This window comes from Lissotriton vulgaris, chromosome 5 (genome assembly GCF_964263255.1).
Source record: "Lissotriton vulgaris chromosome 5, aLisVul1.2, whole genome shotgun sequence".
Taxonomy (NCBI): domain Eukaryota; kingdom Metazoa; phylum Chordata; class Amphibia; order Caudata; family Salamandridae; genus Lissotriton; species Lissotriton vulgaris.
Genome location: NC_141693.1, coordinates 1,750,337,759 through 1,750,354,769, shown reverse-complemented (window position 1 = coordinate 1,750,354,769; position 17,011 = coordinate 1,750,337,759).

Below are 17,011 nucleotides of genomic sequence, written 5' to 3'. Positions count from 1 at the left end.
ATTCAAGCTAGCCTGGCTGATGAAGGGTGTTACCCAGAAACTGGTCCCAGGATGCTTGTTTCCAGTTCAGGGAAGACCTGGATTTTTCATATCAGGCTGGACTGTTCCCATGAGGCACTGGGTCAAGACTGACTTGCATATAGCTGGGTCTGAACTAAGGTGGCGAAGTGAGCTAAAGAAAGATGATGGATTCAACCCAGATCTGTGACTGGGGGAGAGTGTCTGAAAAGTTTCAGCACTCCGTCCATCATCTCCATGTGTTTACTTCAGAACAGGAGGTAAGCTCTTCTTCAAGCCCTTGGAGATCTTCCTCAAGCAGGGGAAACAGCAAACAGCAAAGTCATTTTCACTTTCAATGGCGGAAAGTAGCAACTGCAGGCCAATCCCAGATTGCAAACAGCACAGATACAGTACTCCTCAATTTCTCCAGCTCTTCTCCTTGGCAAAGGTTCCACTTAATTACCCAGAAATGATCTCTAAAGTCTTTTCTATCCCCAAGACTTCCAACAGGAGGCATGCTCTACTTCTAGCCCTTGGAGAAAACTCGAACAGCAGGATGATGAAAGCACAGTCCAGTCATTTCCCTGCCCAAGACAGAAGCAACCACTGTAGTAGTATGTAGTATGTGTCTTGTAAACCACTGCAGGCCAACCCCAACAGCACACAGCACAGGGGCAGTACTCCTTCTCCCGCTTTCCTGGTTCTTCTTCCTGGCAGGTTCCTTAGTTCAGCAGTGATCTAAACATCTGAGGTCTGGGCCCCTATTTTTATACAGTAAATCTCTTTTTTATTTATTTTTTATTTATTTTATTTTTTTTTTTTTTTAGAGTTTTCTATAGCGCGAACTTGAACCGATAAGGTTATCAGAGCGCTTTACATAGCACCAGTTCCGTTACATGTTGTCACAACAGTTTACATAGAATCAGTTACGTTGCACATTTCAGGATCTTGAACCGTTTAGGTTATCAGAGCGCTTTACATAAGCCAGCATTCGATGTCCAGTGCCCTCCTCCGCCGTGTAGCGGGGGACCTCATCCAGCCCTCCGAAAGTCATCGAGCTGTCGGGACTAGGCTCCTGGAATTTCAGCTGACTTAGGAATACACGCGTTACAAAAGGTGCAAATAGAAAAGAAAAAAATTGCAAATGTACAAGAGATAGAATCACAAGAGGAGGAGATATAGATGGATATACTCTAGGCCTATACTGGTCAGAGGCAATAAGAGAGAGAGTAGGAAAGTCAAAAGGACAGTGAGAGCATTCGATGTCCAGTGCCCTCCTCCGCCGTGTAGCGGGGGACCTCATCCAGCCCTCCGAAAGTCGTCGAGCTGTCGGGACTAGGCTCCTGGAATTTCAGCTGACTTAGGATTACACGCGTTACAAAAAGGTGCAAATAGAAAAGAAAAAAAAAAGAAAAAAATTGCAAATGTACAAGAGATAGAATCACACGAGGAGGAGATACAAATGGATATACTCTGGGCCTATACTGGTCAAAGGCAATAAGAGAGACAGTAGGAAAGTCAAAAGGACAGTGAGAGATCTCTAAAATAGCGGAAGAAAAAGTTAGTAGAAGAGGCACGTCATATAGAGATAATGGCGGGGAGCGCGAAGGTCCGAGTCCGAAGGTTAGGAAAAGAAGGCTGGCATAGCCAGCAGGTCCAGGGGGGGACAGGCAGTCCGCAGCAAAGTCGCAGCCTCATCGTTCAAGAGGAGCTGGGCAGGGGAGTTCAATCCGGCGACCAGAGGAGGGTCAGGGGAAAAAGACCCCCGGCGCCCAGGCAGAGATGGAAGGCAGCAAAGTTTGCAGCAAAGGTTTCCCCTGGCATGCGTTCGTGTCCCTGGAGCCTGTGTCCGCCGGTCATCTGAAGCGTGTCCCCAGGGCGCCATCTTGGAGTCAGGCACCGTTTGCGCGAAGCAGCGTGGTCAGTGAAGGGGGGTGGGGGGGGGCACATTTCTGACCTCGGGCCCAGGCCCGTCTGTTGCGGAGAATGGATGCATGGCCCCCCGGAGCAGGTAGGTGAGGATACATACATAACCCAGTTGGATGGCGTGGGCAGCCCGCTGGATGCGCGTTGGTTGCTATGCCAATATTGGTTCACCTCTTATGGCAGCCCACGGTCGCATATTGCTACCACGCACAGGGGGGATACGACCGATGTTACTGACGTCCCGACCTTCCCCGCGCATTGTCCAACATCGCCACATTGACATTGCTCGATCACGTCCCTAATGGCTGTTAACCCTCAGTTCGCTCCACAGCAGCACCGCAATGTCTCTTGTGTCTCTAGCATGCGTGCCTGAGTAAGCCGCCGCCGTACTCCGTGTTTCCTTGTGGGCAAACACACAGTCGATAGTCGCAGGCGCCCCCGAGAAGGGTTTGACCCGGGTGCTGGGCTTGCCGGCAGTTGCAGATCATCGTAGTCGCTAGTTTAGTGCAAGAACGCCACACATTTAATGACCGTACATTGCCGTGGAGCTCTTTACTTTTGTGCGTTTCACGCTGGCCGCCATCTTGCGCTCCGTGGAACGCATATCGCAATTTACTCACGGTCCGTTGCCTGTTAGGTCAGCACACGATTTTCCGCGCCACATTATTGGCGGACACCTCTTGTATTCTCCCTGATGACCAGAGGGCGCAGATCTTGCCCATGAGATGCTCGTTTGGTCCGTTACTTCATAGCGCGGTCACCGCCATTTTGGGAGGTCGTCCGAGGTCCGCTCCGTCCACCTCCGTTTTTGCTTGTTCAGGCAGTTCCAAACCTCGGAAACACCCGCCGGGAGGTCCCGACATGTTCCGACGGCCTATGTAGGAAAGTCCGTCCGTTTTAGGGTCATTGGCAGCCCGCTATCCGTCACAGCAGTCTCCCGACCGGTGGAGCTGTCTCAGGAGCCACCAACGGGCTTTGTTCTCTCCTGGCCCAGGGCTCTGAGCTCAGTACAAACCAGTTCTGGGGGTCCCTTTGCAAGTGCACAACAACCTCCATTAACAGTGTGAGCCTTGATCCGGACTCACCACAGGCGGGGCAGAGCCATCATTGAGGAAGGCAGGCACAGCCCTATTTTGGTACTCCTCCCACCACTCCAAATGCAGACAAGGTCTGTTCAGCTTAGCGCTGACTCATCTAGACTCTCTGGAGCCACTGCACATCCCTAGCCCCTGTCACTCCAAAGCCATATAGTCAATACACATCCTACCACAGGCACAATGGAAGGCTTAGCAAGAAAATACCTACTTTCGAAAAGCAGTATTTTAAAACACAGAATGTAAAAATCACCCTCACTAAAAGATGCATTTTAATATTCTGAGTTCAGACATACTAAACTTTATTTTTCTACCTTGTTCCCAGATGCAGTTATGTTTATAAGATGTTATAAGCAAACTTCCCATTCTATCATATGGGAATAGGTAGCCTTGCAATAGTGAAAAATGAAATTGGCAGTATTTCACTATCAGGACATGCCACACACACACACAGGCACGTCCTACCTTTCACATACGCTGCACCCGGCCCACAGGGGTACCTTGTGCCTACCTTAGGGGTGACTAACATGTAAGAAAAAGGAACATTAGGGGATGGTGAGTGTGCACACTTGCTAAGTCAATATGGCAGTACCAGACTGCACACAGGCTCTGCAATGGCAGGCCAGAGTTACATTTACAGGCTGCTTATGTGGGTAGCACAATCAGTGCTGCAGGACCCCTAGCAGAATTATATTTACAGGCCCTGGGCTCACAGAGTGCCCTGTACTAGGGACTGACTAGTAAATCAAATCAACCAATTATGGAAACACCAATCCATACATACAACTTACAGGAAGAGCATATGCACTTTAGCACTGATCAGCAATGGTAAAGTGTCCAGAGTCAGAAAACCAACAAAAACAGATCAGAAACATAAGCCCACAAAGCAAACAATCTGGGGATAAACCCGATGTAAAAGCCAGGTCTAAAAGTATTCATGTTTTTCCCATGTCTCCTCATGTTTCTCTTGAAATCAAAGCTGGTAGACTCTTATCCATTTGAAGGGTGAGGGGGTAGCACAATTACATTCAGACACTCGGAGTAAACTCTTTAAATACACTGCATTTGTTGAGGAGATGTCATTAAAATTGTCAATCATCATTGTGTATGAGACTCTCGTGGCCCAATGGTATTTTGTAAATGCACATCTGACCTCTTCTACATGCTACTGTATTCAGTACCTGCATGATTTCCTCGAGTTGACTGATGTTCTCATGACCTAATTTGTGCAGTAATCAGTTTTTCCTGGTTAAAGAAGTCCTACTCGGATACACAAATGGATGTGCAGGTTGAACAAAGCTAAGAGCAACAGAGCCTTCCATCGTGTATCTCCAGACCTGCTAGCGCAAGCCTTACTTTCTCACCCGTGCTTTCTGTCTGGCGCTCTAGAAACTGATCTTGAGCACTTGCAGACTTGGCTCCTTCAGCAATTCGAGGAATTGGCCCCCCTTCCAGCCGACCGCACTAATTCTCCCAGAGCTTCTGTTCCCTGGTTTTCTTCAGCTCTGGCAGAGAAGCGGCGGAAATGTAAAAAAGCAGAGAGAACTTGGCATAGGCACTATGATTCTATATCTAAGGAAGCTTACAGAGAATCCATCAGGGAATACCACCATGACATCACCACAGAAAAAAAGGCTTACTTTGCAAGAAGAATTGAGGAAGCTGCTAACTCTTGCAAAGAAATTTTTCTGATAGTTAAGGATTTCATCTCTCCTTTTTGGTGTACCCCCAGAAGCTCGCATTCGGAGCTTCGAGTCAATGAGCTAGCTAACTTTTTTGCAAATAAAATTAAATCTATTCAGGCCTCCTTTTCTGTCGTGGATGTGTCCATAGTCCAGGGAGCGTCTCTACCCGTACTATCGTTAGACGCCGAGAGGCCTTCCCTTGCGGATTTTCCGCCCTTAACTCTGCAGGCCTCCTTGGACCTTCTTTCAAAACTAAAATCAGGCTCCCCTCTTGACCCCTGTCCCACTAAAATCCTTGCAAAAGTTGTGCATGTGATTAACCCCTTAGTTAATCCGGTGCTTAATCTTTCCCTTAGCACAGGGGTGGTGCCTTAGCCCTGGAAACAGGCTCTCATTCTGCCACTTTTAAAAAAGCCTAATCTAGATTCCACGGCACATGCTAATTACAGACCCATTTTCCTTCTGCCTGCTTTGGCGAAAATTGTGGAGAAGCACGTCCATCTAACCCTTGCCAGCTTTCTGGAAACACATAATATTCTACACCAGTCACAGTTCGGCTTCCGGTCTAACATGAGTACTGAGACATCTCTGCTTGAAGTCACGGAGGCTATCAAGGAGACCTTGGACTCCGGGGGTAAAGCTATGTTGGTGATGCTGGATCTCTCGGCGGCTTTTGACACCGTCCCCCATGGCCGTCTCCTTTCTAGACTTAGAGAGATCGGTCTAAGGGGGTCGGTGAACGGTTGGTTCGAGTCTTTTCTAGCTGATCGCCAACAAACGGTCTGGACTCCTCCGTTCTCTGCCACGATGCCGCCACTAGAGGTGGGAGTGCCCAAGGGCTCAATTTTGAGCCCAACTCTTTTTAATATCTATATGGCCCCCCTGGCGGCACTGCCTGAGGCCCATGGAGCTCAGATCGTGTCATATGCTGACGACACCCAGCTTCTCTTCTCGTGTGACAGAGGCTCCGATTTTGATGGCGAGATCATCACAGGCTGTCTAGAGGCTGTATTCGACTAGTTTCAGCGAAACAACCTCAAGTGCAACTCCAACAAATCTGAGGTGTTGTTTTTTGGCTGCCCTCCGGACCCGAGTTGGAAGTCCTGGTGGCCGGTGGTGATGTTTCCCCCCTCCAGTGACTCTGCAGTCGGCAAAAATCTCAGAGAGCAGGTCGATAATGGCCTCTCTCTGAAACCTCAGGTGTTAGGCCTAGCGGGCAAATGCTTTGGTCTCCTGAAGATGATCAGGAAATTCCTGCCCCTACTCTCGCTGGATCACAGAAAAGTGACTGTGCAGGCATTTAAAGGCTCACGCCTGGACTACGCCAATGTGCTGTATCTTGGCATGCCGGGGTTTCTTCTAACGTGCTTGCAAATTGTCCAAAACTCTGCTGCTCGTGCCATTTTTGGCCTCAATCGGAGAGCCATTGCCAGCGACCTTCTTAAAACCCTCCACTGGCTCCCTATTAGAAAGTGCGTTGTTTTTAAAGCGCTCACTATGGCCTTCAAGGCACTTCATGGCACAGGAGCTGCGTACATCCGAAAGCGGATGGCGTTCTATCAGCCATCTAGATCGCTCAGGTCTTCGACCTTGGCCTTGGCAGCTGTACCAGCGATTCGGCGTGCCCGGTGCGGGGGGGCGCTCGTTCAGACGTCTGGCTCCACAGCCGTGGAACGTCTTGCCTCTATCTTTGAGATCTACTGGCAATCTGCTAGCTTACCGGAAGGACCTTAAAACTCTGCTCTTTGTTCAGTAGGTGCTCTGTTTTGCCCCCACCTTTTGTACCGCCGAGGGTTTTTGAAGCGCCGGGACACTCCTCGGAGTAGCTGAGCGCTATATAAAACGCCCCGTAACATAACATAACATAACATAACATAACATAACATAACATAACTAATACCTTTTCACCATTTCAGTACTGTTGTCTCTATTCTTGTAGCATTTGCAGATAGTTATAGAATTCATCCAATCTAAAGGGTTGACCAACTCCCAGAGAGGAGTAAACAACAGAGTAGTAAATCCCCACTCCTTAGGTCTCAATCCAATCCAAATGGAGGATTGGAGATTGTGTGGAGCACACCGTACTTTGGACAAAATGTACACTGTACGTCGTGCCTGCCACTGACTTAAGCATCATACCAGAGGTGATAAGTAAAACATCAGTACCAATCGACATGGAAAGACAGAGCTGGGACTGGTGGATACATAAGAAGGGGCAAGGCTGGGTCTATGCTTACATTGAGATTTTACATTAATCTATTTTTATTCTGGAGAAAAATTTGGTCCTCTCCTCAGTCCTGCAGATCCCAGGCATTCCATGAGCCTTGGAGAAGCAATTCCGGCAATTCCTGCATCAAGGTAATCACTGCCTGGTGGCTTAGCAAGCCACGATGGCGGCTGTGTCCTGCTGAGGCTCCGCGATCGGGCTAGCATCTTGCCGAGTTCCTGGATCGCACGGAGCCTCAACATACCCGATTCCACACCCGGGATGCCCCCTGCACACTGGGGCACCCCTTGAGTGACCAGCAGCTACTGTGGACGGACGGCGCGAGCCAGGCTGCTTCCTGCCGAGACCGAGGGACGCCTACCCTGGGAAATGGCGGGCGCTACTAAACCCTGCGGACCCGTGAATCGCCGAAATCCAGCTTCATAGAGGGCGACCCCAGGAGTCATTACCAGCGACGCCTGCAGTGAGCCTGCGGGAAAGCCGACATTAGCCCACCGGGATACACCGTGCACAGCGTCTCTCTGCGCTCCGGAGCCCCGACGCACAAGATGGCGGCCGCCGCCCCGGGGCTCCGATCCACCGAGGCTACATCTCCACCAGAAGCCTGATCGGCACCCGGACTCGGTCTACCTGCCACCACGCATCGCAGGGAGCCAGCGAGCACACCACTGTCGCGGAGTCGACCACCCCAGACACCCGGCACCATCGTAGTGAGCGGTGAGTGGAGATCTCCCCATTCCCCCTCCCCCCCTCCCAGGGGTCTGGACTGTGACACCCCGGCCTCGGCCCCGTGGGCCGTCATCCCACAGGAGCTGCGCTGCCACACGGCGCCCTCCTCCATCCCGGAGTTCCGGCTCGCAAGAAGGCACCCCGGGACCCCGGCTCACTACCAGGAACCTGATCGAGCCCCGCGAGACCGGACGGCTTGCCACCGCAGAACACTGGAAGCGCGCCGTTTACATGGAGCTGGGCATTACAGAAACCCGCCGTCACGATCGAGGGCGGTGGGGGCCGTCCTGGCTGTTTCCCCTCCCCCCCCCCCCGAGGACCTCCTGCCGGCGCCCCGGTGACCTCCATCTCACGTTCACCATTGTAGGGAGCCACTGGACACACCGCCACCCGTCCAGGGCGGCCACCTCCACTAACTGTGCCTGACCCTAACATGGCGCCCATAGGGACCTGGCGCCAAGGACGATCGCTCTGTGAATAGGAGCGCCCTGCCTAAACGGCAGCCGACACCAGCCCACGCCTCCTGACTCTGCCCTGCCAGTCACCGCGGGCCCCTCCGCGCAGAGAGGAGAGGACCCCCACACGACCCCCTTACGGACGGAATCGCCAACCCCGGCAACCGCGCACCGCCCCTGGCGCCCCCTGGCAGAGGCCCCTCGAGGTGGGACGAGCCTCGCATTGCTCCCGGCGAGGGCCGGAGGCCCTGACCAGCACTCAACAACCACTCATCCGGTGCTGCTGGGTGGCGACGACCTACCGCCCTCGAGACACACGGCGACCACAGGGGGAACCCCCTCTCCCGTCTAGCAGCGCCCATGGGGAAACCGAGGGCCACCCAAGCAGTCCCGGAAACAGCTGTCGAGAAGATGCCGCAGACGAGGGCATGGACGCAGACTAATGCGTCGCAAACCGACCCTACGCTATCAGCAAAGTTGGATCAAGTGCTGGCGGCAATAGAAATGTCCCGCCTCTCGATGGAAGAGAGATTGGGCACCTTGACGACCGACATTAGCCTGATTCGAGATGACCACCGTAAACTGGCGGACAGAGTGAAGGAAGGTGAAAGGATCATGACCGAAATGCAACCAGCGGTGAAATCACAGGAAGCAGATATGCAGGAGATCCTGCGCCGCGTGACGACCCTGGAAGAACGCACAGTGGATTTGGAGGGACGCTCGAGGCGCTGTAACATTCGCGTACTGGGCCTGCCGGAGGGGATTGAAAACTCGGACCCCCTGGCCTACATGGAATCCTGGACTAAATTGTTTACCCCAGACTGCGACCGGTCGCCGTACTTCTCCATCGAAAGGGCTCACAGTGTCCCAGCCCGGGCTCCCAAGCCTGGTCTCCCCCCACGGCCCATGCTAGCCAAGTTCCTGCACTTCCGAGACCGGGATGCGGTCCTCCGCGCGGCCCGGACGGCGGGTCCTCTGCAGGTTGAAGACCAACATGTTATGGTGTTCCCAGACTATGCCCGAGAGATCCAACAGCGACGTTCCACGTTCCTGGAAGTCAAAAGGCGCCTCCGCGCGAATGATCTTCAGTATTCCCTGCTGTTCCCTGCCCGCCTTAAAGTGATCCACAAAGGGAAAGCTCTCTTCTTCGACACGGCAGCGGATGCGCAGGACTGGACCGAATTTCATTGCCCACTGATCCCTAAACCAGGACCCCAGAAGAAACGCAACAATGACTCCGGACGATCAAGAAGACGGGGTGCAAGCCGCTCGCGAGCTAGCCACTCCAAGAGTCGGGCGTCCTCCCAGGCGGGCTCACCCGATCTCACACAAATCATGCAGGAACGACGAGACGCTATACGGGCGGCCACCGGACTACATTTGTCACCCCCAGCTTCGGACCTGGAAGGTCCACCGCACCTGTTCACCCCAGAGAAAGACCGGGACAGTGATGGAACTATGTCAGGATTTGGCCCAATCTCTTCCCCCCCTTGTTGTGACACACACATTGGACGCTGCCCTAGCCAGCCAGCCTACCACCTCTGCGTGAACAACTGAACTGTCAACTGACATATCCTTTTCATGATTGCCTGTTGTAATGCGCGACGTCTAGAAGCCTAGACTGCTTTACCAGATAACTGCGAGCTCCAGCGAGCGATCCACACTTCTCCTGCTAGAGCCCGACTCGCGCACAGGCCCAGCAACGACACATGCTGCCACCCCCGCGAATTTCTGTTGGTTTTCTCCCCTAGTGGGACACTAGTTTGGATATGCCACCCCCAGTGACGTATCCTCAGCATTGGGATAGTTGCCCACCCAAAGTTCTAGTTGTTGTTAACGCCCCCAGTCCCCCCCCCATGTTTGAGGAAGCTCGGCGCGCAGGACCACATACGATGCACATTCACGGGCGGCTTACAGGAATGGTAGAGGAACCCCCCCCCAACCACACCACCCTAGAAATGGTAGTCCCCCACTCAGACATTAATATTCTTACACTAAACGTGCGGGGCCTACACACACCCAGCAAACGCTACTCTGTATACTCCTACATACGGCGCATGGCAGCCAATATAGCGTTCCTACAAGAGACACACATTAACGCCACTGAACTCAATCGCCTACAAGCCAAATGGCGAGGGACCATTTGTGCCACACAATATTCGGCATTCGCGCGCGGCGCATTGGTCTGGGTGAGGCCAGGTACCCCCTTCCGAGCGCTCAGGCGCATAGTGGATAGGATGGGCAGATATGCACTTCTGGAGGGCATTCTTGATGGACAGGAGATACTCCTAGGCAGCATTTACGCCCCCAATACGGATCAGGACCAATTCTGGGATCACCTTACGGGCGTACTGGCCCAGTTCACCACAGTCCCATGGGTATTGGGAGGCGATTTTAACTGCACACTAGACCCCTCACTGGACCGCTCACACCCTCTCCCCACACACTCCCCGGCCCCCCGGCAAGCAGCCCTCTTAAGAACATGGACCGCACACTGGGCGCTCACAGACGCATGGCGACACCTCCACCCACTAGATCGCATTTACTCCTTCCACTCGATCCCACACAACCTCCGGGTCCGCCTGGACCGTTTCCTTTGCTCTGCTCCGATCCTTCCTAAGATTACATCCACGGATTATCTGGGCCGGATCCTCTCAGATCATGACGCCCACATTATACGTCTTACCTGGCGCCCCCCGCATCCACCAGTCCCCACCTGGCGCCTCCCCAGAGACTGTCTAACGGACCCGATTTTCAGGGATGCACACGCATCCAGCATACGCGATTACTTTACACACAACGAGAACACTGCGTCATCGGTACTGGTGGAATGGGACGCGTATAAGGTGGTGGCGAGGGGAGAATGCATCAAACAGATAGTGGGGGTCCGCGGCACCTTACAACGGACGCTTTTAACGACGGAACGGGCCTTAGCTGCCCTCACCAAACGACCTGACGACTCGGAGGAACACGCCGTGCTCACGGCGGAGGCTAAATCGGAATATCAGACTGCCTGCACTGACCTGCGGAAGTACAATTTTAGGGCATATGCCTCTAGGGTGCACAAAGACAGGGACAAAACCGGGGCGCTCCTGGCCTGGATGGCGAGGCAAGAAACTGAAATCAAGCCGATCACAGACATCATCAATCCGGAGGGTGTGTTAGTGCAATCACAAGCCGAGATTCTCCTGGCATTCCAACGCCATTATACACGAGTGTACGAGGCCCCAGCTTACTACTCCCCGTTTCCCGCGACCCACTTTTTGGACCCCCTGACACTGCCCACGATATCGGATGATGACAAGCGCACACTGGACGCCAAAATTATTCCCTCTGACATCACCCGAGCGATGCGCGCCATGTCCCGGAATAAAGCACCGGGACTGGACGGCTTCCCACTAGAATACTACACAACATTCTCTTCCCTGGTGGTCCCCCGCCTGTCACGGATGCTCGGGGCGTCACTTCATTTAGGGAGGTTGCCCCAGTCGCTACGGGAGTCCGTGATTGTCACCTTTCTTAAGCCTCACAGGGATCCGCTCCACATGGGGTCGTACCGGCCCATCACACTCCTGTCAGCGGATTGTAAGATCCTAGGGAAGATCCTGGCCGATCGATATGCACAAATCATACGCCCACTGGTCTACCCCGACCAATGCGGCTTCGTCCCAGGGAGAAATACCTCCCAGAACCTCCGCCGGGTCTTCCATATCCAAGATCAGGTACGTGACAGGTTTCCCCGCGCCGCCTGCCTCATTATGGACCTAGAGAAGGCGTTCGACACTCTCACCTGGCCCTACCTGTTCTCAGTTCTGCACCGCCTCAATATCGGCCCGACCCTCATGGCATATACCCGCCTCCTATACACCGACCTCACCACTCGAGTTCGTATCGGGAAACGCATCTCACCGGCGTTTGAAGTTCGACGGGGCACAAGACAAGGATGCCCCTTGTCGCCCCTCCTATTTGCACTGGCAGTCGAGCCGCTGGCGGTTCGACTGCGTCAGGAAGGTGTGGACTGGGGCATACCACTCGCAGACGGAACCCATTGTGTGTCCATGTACGCGGATGATCTTCTTATATATGTCCGCGACGTAGAATCGGACCTGACCCCCATAGGAACCGCATTAGCGGAATTTGCAGTGGCCTCCGGCCTACAAGTAAATTGGGACAAGTCCACAGTCTACCCTCTACACCCAGACCTACCCCCCCGAGACGTCGAACTCGGTCTACATAAACTCTCATGGTCAGCGGAAGCTCCCCGATACCTCGGCGTGCGCTTGTACCATTCTCCAGCAGACATCTTCGAAGGCAATCACCGCAAGGTACTAGCTTGCCTACGCCCGACGGTCGCCTTCTGGAATAAACTACCGCTAGCCCCGATAGGACGGATAGCCCTCGCTAAAATGGTGATGCTTCCCCGGCTCCTTTATCACTTTACAAACCTGCCGGTGATACCGCCCAGATCCTTCTTTCGCGATGTTGATTCCCTCTTAGGAACTCTTATTTGGGGAGCAGGCCACCACAGGGTCGCTCTGAAAACTCTTCAACTCCCCACGACGCAGGGGGGACTCGGAGCACCATCCTTTGAGGCATATTTTCCCGCGGCACAGCTCCAGTGGCTGTCCTACTGGACGGCGGACCGCTACCCTCAGGAGACGGTTACCTCTACTAGCAGAATCACAACTCCGGAGCTTACACGTCTACTCCTCCCGGGCACCAGGCCACGGCGCACATATCCCCTCCATGTGGCGATGGCGCGCCGATGCATGATGCGGGTTCACCGGCTGTCCCCTGATAGGCCCCCATACTCCCCGCTGCTACCATTAATAGGCAGCCCCAGGCAGGATTCCTACTTCACGGCTCCACTACTCGCCGATTGGTCCAACTGTGGCATCACAGACCTGGAATCACTCTTCGAGGAGGGACAGCTGAAGCCGCTTGACCGCCTGATTGCGGAATATGGGCTCCCCCCGGGTCAGTTCCTAAGGTACAGACAACTGCTCGATGGATACCGGCCCCACTTCAATCTCCAAACTGGCGAGCCAGACACGCATCCAGTAATACATACTATCCTACATATGGGGGTGGGTCGCCACCTGGTCACATGGTTATACAAATCCATCCGAGAACTCTCATACGCTCCCCTGACAACCCTGCGAGCCACCTGGGAGGAGGACATAGGCCGCGCTCTACACGACTCAGAATGGACCAAGGCGCTCGAGGCCCCTAAACGCGTCTCTAGGAACGCCCGCTTCAAAAATATACAGTATTACATACTACACAGGGCATATCTCACCCCGGCGCGATTACAGAAGTTCTACCCCTCCACACCATTCCTATGCCCCAGATGCTGCTCCCCAGCTGCAAATTTTCGTCATATGTTTTGGGACTGTCCCGACCTCCAACCCTTCTGGCGGGCAGTACACAACACACTACTGGAACTCACGGGCCTTACTACACTAGCCACCTGGGAGTCCAGTGCACTAGGCATCCTCCACATCTCAAAGCAGGAACCTGTCCATAGACGCTTCGTGCCCCTGGCGCTCTTGTTAGCCAATAGATGTATAACCATGCGCTGGCGATCCCCAGAGGGCCCCCCCATAGCACAGTGGAAAGGGGCGGTTAGCAAATGGGCAGCAGCGGAGGAAGACGCCTTAAGAGAAGAAGAAGCCAAGGGTGCGCGTAAAATTCCCATCTCCATGGAATGGGCCATGCTCCTTCACAACTTCCGCCAGTCCACGCAGGCGGGAGACCAGCCTGACCCTTCCCCTCCCCCCGCCCAGGAAGGCCGGTAGCCCTTATCTGATGTGAGCCACCCCAGGGTCAAACCCCGATAACCCCCGCATCTGGAGCGGCCTCTCGTACTCTCATCGCGCCTCTTCGCGGCACTTCCGCAAAATGGGTGGGGCCGCGTCGGCCGTTGGCCGACTGCAGCACTAGCGAGGTAGTGCTCCCGTCGGCCAACGGCCGACGGCAGCACGCAAGGGGTTAAAGTACACAAACATTTTCTTCTTCAAACGGCCATCCACAGATAAAAAGTAAAAACAAAAAACAACCAGTTTGTAATTTTCTGATCATTGTTTGCACAAATTGAATCACACATTTTTTTACATTAAAAAATCTTTATTTTTAGTAGTTCATAACTTCTTGGTAAATAATGCTCCTGCGCACACAAGCGCGACAGGCACATGTTGACTACTTCTGTATACAAATGAGTATAAGAAAAGGAGCGCTCTCTATTTTGACAGCAATGGCCAATGTCTCTTATCTTGAACTACGTAAAATCTGCCACGTCACACAACAACAACACGTCCAGTGTACATTCAATGACTTCCAGCAGCATTTTACATAACTATATATATTCAATATTTTACCTGAGGAAATAAATACGATTTCAAAGCCTAATGTGACCATTTTTATGATTCCGCTATTTTATATTACCGGAAAAGGCTCCCTTCATGCACGTATACATTTAACACATTGTAAAGTCACATTCAATGATGCTCTGATGTTCCAAAAAATAAATATTAAAAACAGCCTGCTACATTTCCCTCTGAATAATTTTCAGTAAAAAAAAAAGTACGTATGCATGTTGTCTTCTTAATTAGCTGTCCTAGCAGAAAAGCTAAAAAGTGGCACAGTCGGAGCAATCGACAACATTGCCTTTGACAATCTCCATGAGGTCATGAAGTGTGTATTAAAACTCAGAACGCTGTGCACTTTGCTGTTTACCAAGGTACACAAACTGAAATCAAACTCCATGTAATGTTTTTTGCGAGACAAATTGTTTCACATTTTTGCGAGAAAAATTATGCTGGAAAAACATTTGTCTCAAGCGGAGCTGCACGAAGATTGCAACGTAAAAATTTGGAATTTTGATAGGATGGATTGAGAGGACCCGGAAGAGATATGATATGTATGTATATACAAATATATACATACATATATATATGTGTGTGTGTGTGTATATATATATATATATATATATATATATATATATATATATATATATATATACACGTGTGTGTGTGTGTGTGTGTATATAAATAATATTATATATATTTTAATTATATATCAAGATTATCTCTTTTGTAAGCACGGTTTTAAAGAAAAGAAAATACATAGACGCCCACAGACACACACCTCTAGTCTATACCCTACTAATGACTCACTAATACAGTGTGACATTATTATTCTGTATGGATTGCCCATCATACACCAAGTTGAAAACAGAATTCCCATTAATGGATTCGTTTTAGGCTTCATAGGTTTTGTTCTTTGATTTCTTCAGAAGTGTATCCTGGACTTTCAGAAGAGACTGATCTGTGCCCCCTGCCATGAAGGTGTCTCTTATCTGAGACAATACTGTCAAGTTGAGAAAATGTATGCTCTAAGGACCTTACAAAGCGAGCTTGCCATCTAAAACAGACTTCGGGATTTAGGTATAGCCATTTATAGAACGTTTGCATGATGAAAGTAACGCCCTTCCAAAAGATTATCCTGTCAAAGGTAGCAATAAGACACAAGAGAAAAAAAATAAGAAAGAAAAGAGGTAAAGGATATTAGTAATAAAAGAGTTCATAGAATCAGCCTAAAAAAAGGCAAATTATTGGAGACAAATTCAAAAAGATGACCAGAAATCAAAAGCTACAGTCAAAATAAATTTAAGGTGCAATCAATGAAAGCACTGCAACGTTCATAGGGAAAAAACAGACATTCACAAAAAACACCCTCAGTTAAAGTTACTATATGGGTCATATTGCGGCCGTAATGCTAAATATTGCAGCCATTGCGCTCCTTAGCTGATTTCGCAATTATTTTGCGAATTGCAAAATCTTGAAAGGCTGGAGGGTCAGTCTAATGTAAAGTACTGGATGGGGGAACTAGAGGAATCCAAAATGCAGCTAATAATTTTGGGTACTAAAAGGTTTGAAGCAGTTTACAGCAAAACCCAATCAAAGTCTACTTCCAGTTTAAAAATATGCAAGAACAAGCACTTTTGGCCTTCCTGTCAAGAACCAGAATAATATCCAGTGCAAAATTAGGAAAACCAGGAGCTCCCTCTCAGGGGTCGTTCACAAGACAGAAATCTAAAAACAGGGTCATATTTTAATTTGGGGCAAGATTCACATTGTATGAAAACATACATGGAATCTCAATTCTTCCATAAAAATCATGATCCATAGAGCCAAGATTTACGAGTGGCAGACATTGTGGCTTGAAAAAGTTAATAAAAACGTATACAAAGTTAGACGCTTTTGATATTTACACACATTTTGCAGTTAATTTTGCACCCATTATTTGTACATACAAGAACTTAGTGGCAGTGGTGCAGCTAGTCACTTGGCTGCCCATGTTGATCCCTCCCGTTGCAACCCCAAGGCTGTGCTGAACTGGGAAGGTGGTGGGGGGGGGGGGAGGGGGAGATTGTGGTGCTAGCGAGATTTCCTGCACTTGCCACCCTTGCGGCAAATTCAAGAAAGAGAGAGGGCAGCCGCTACTCCCAAAACTCCTGCCACCCGGGGCAACCTGCCCCCTCCCCTTGCTACGCCACTGCTTAGTGGACGTTTGTAGTAGTGTGGGAAATTGTAATTATTCTGATGACATCATTTCCTCCTCAGCGCCTCACAGGTGAGTTTTCCTTTTACAGCATGCTGGGATTTGTAGTGTTTGGCATCAATTCTTCCCTCTCGGTGGGTGCTGCATACTCGCAGTGTATTTAGTAAGTGTATTTAGTTCATATTTGCAGCCCTCCAGTGGGTCTCAGACAGGAATTGCACGGTTTGATTTTCAAATCAATGTAAATTTATTAAAATTATAGTGCGCGCCTTCCATCAATCAGGATTGGAAAGTTGTTTGATATATATGTATATATACATACACACACACATG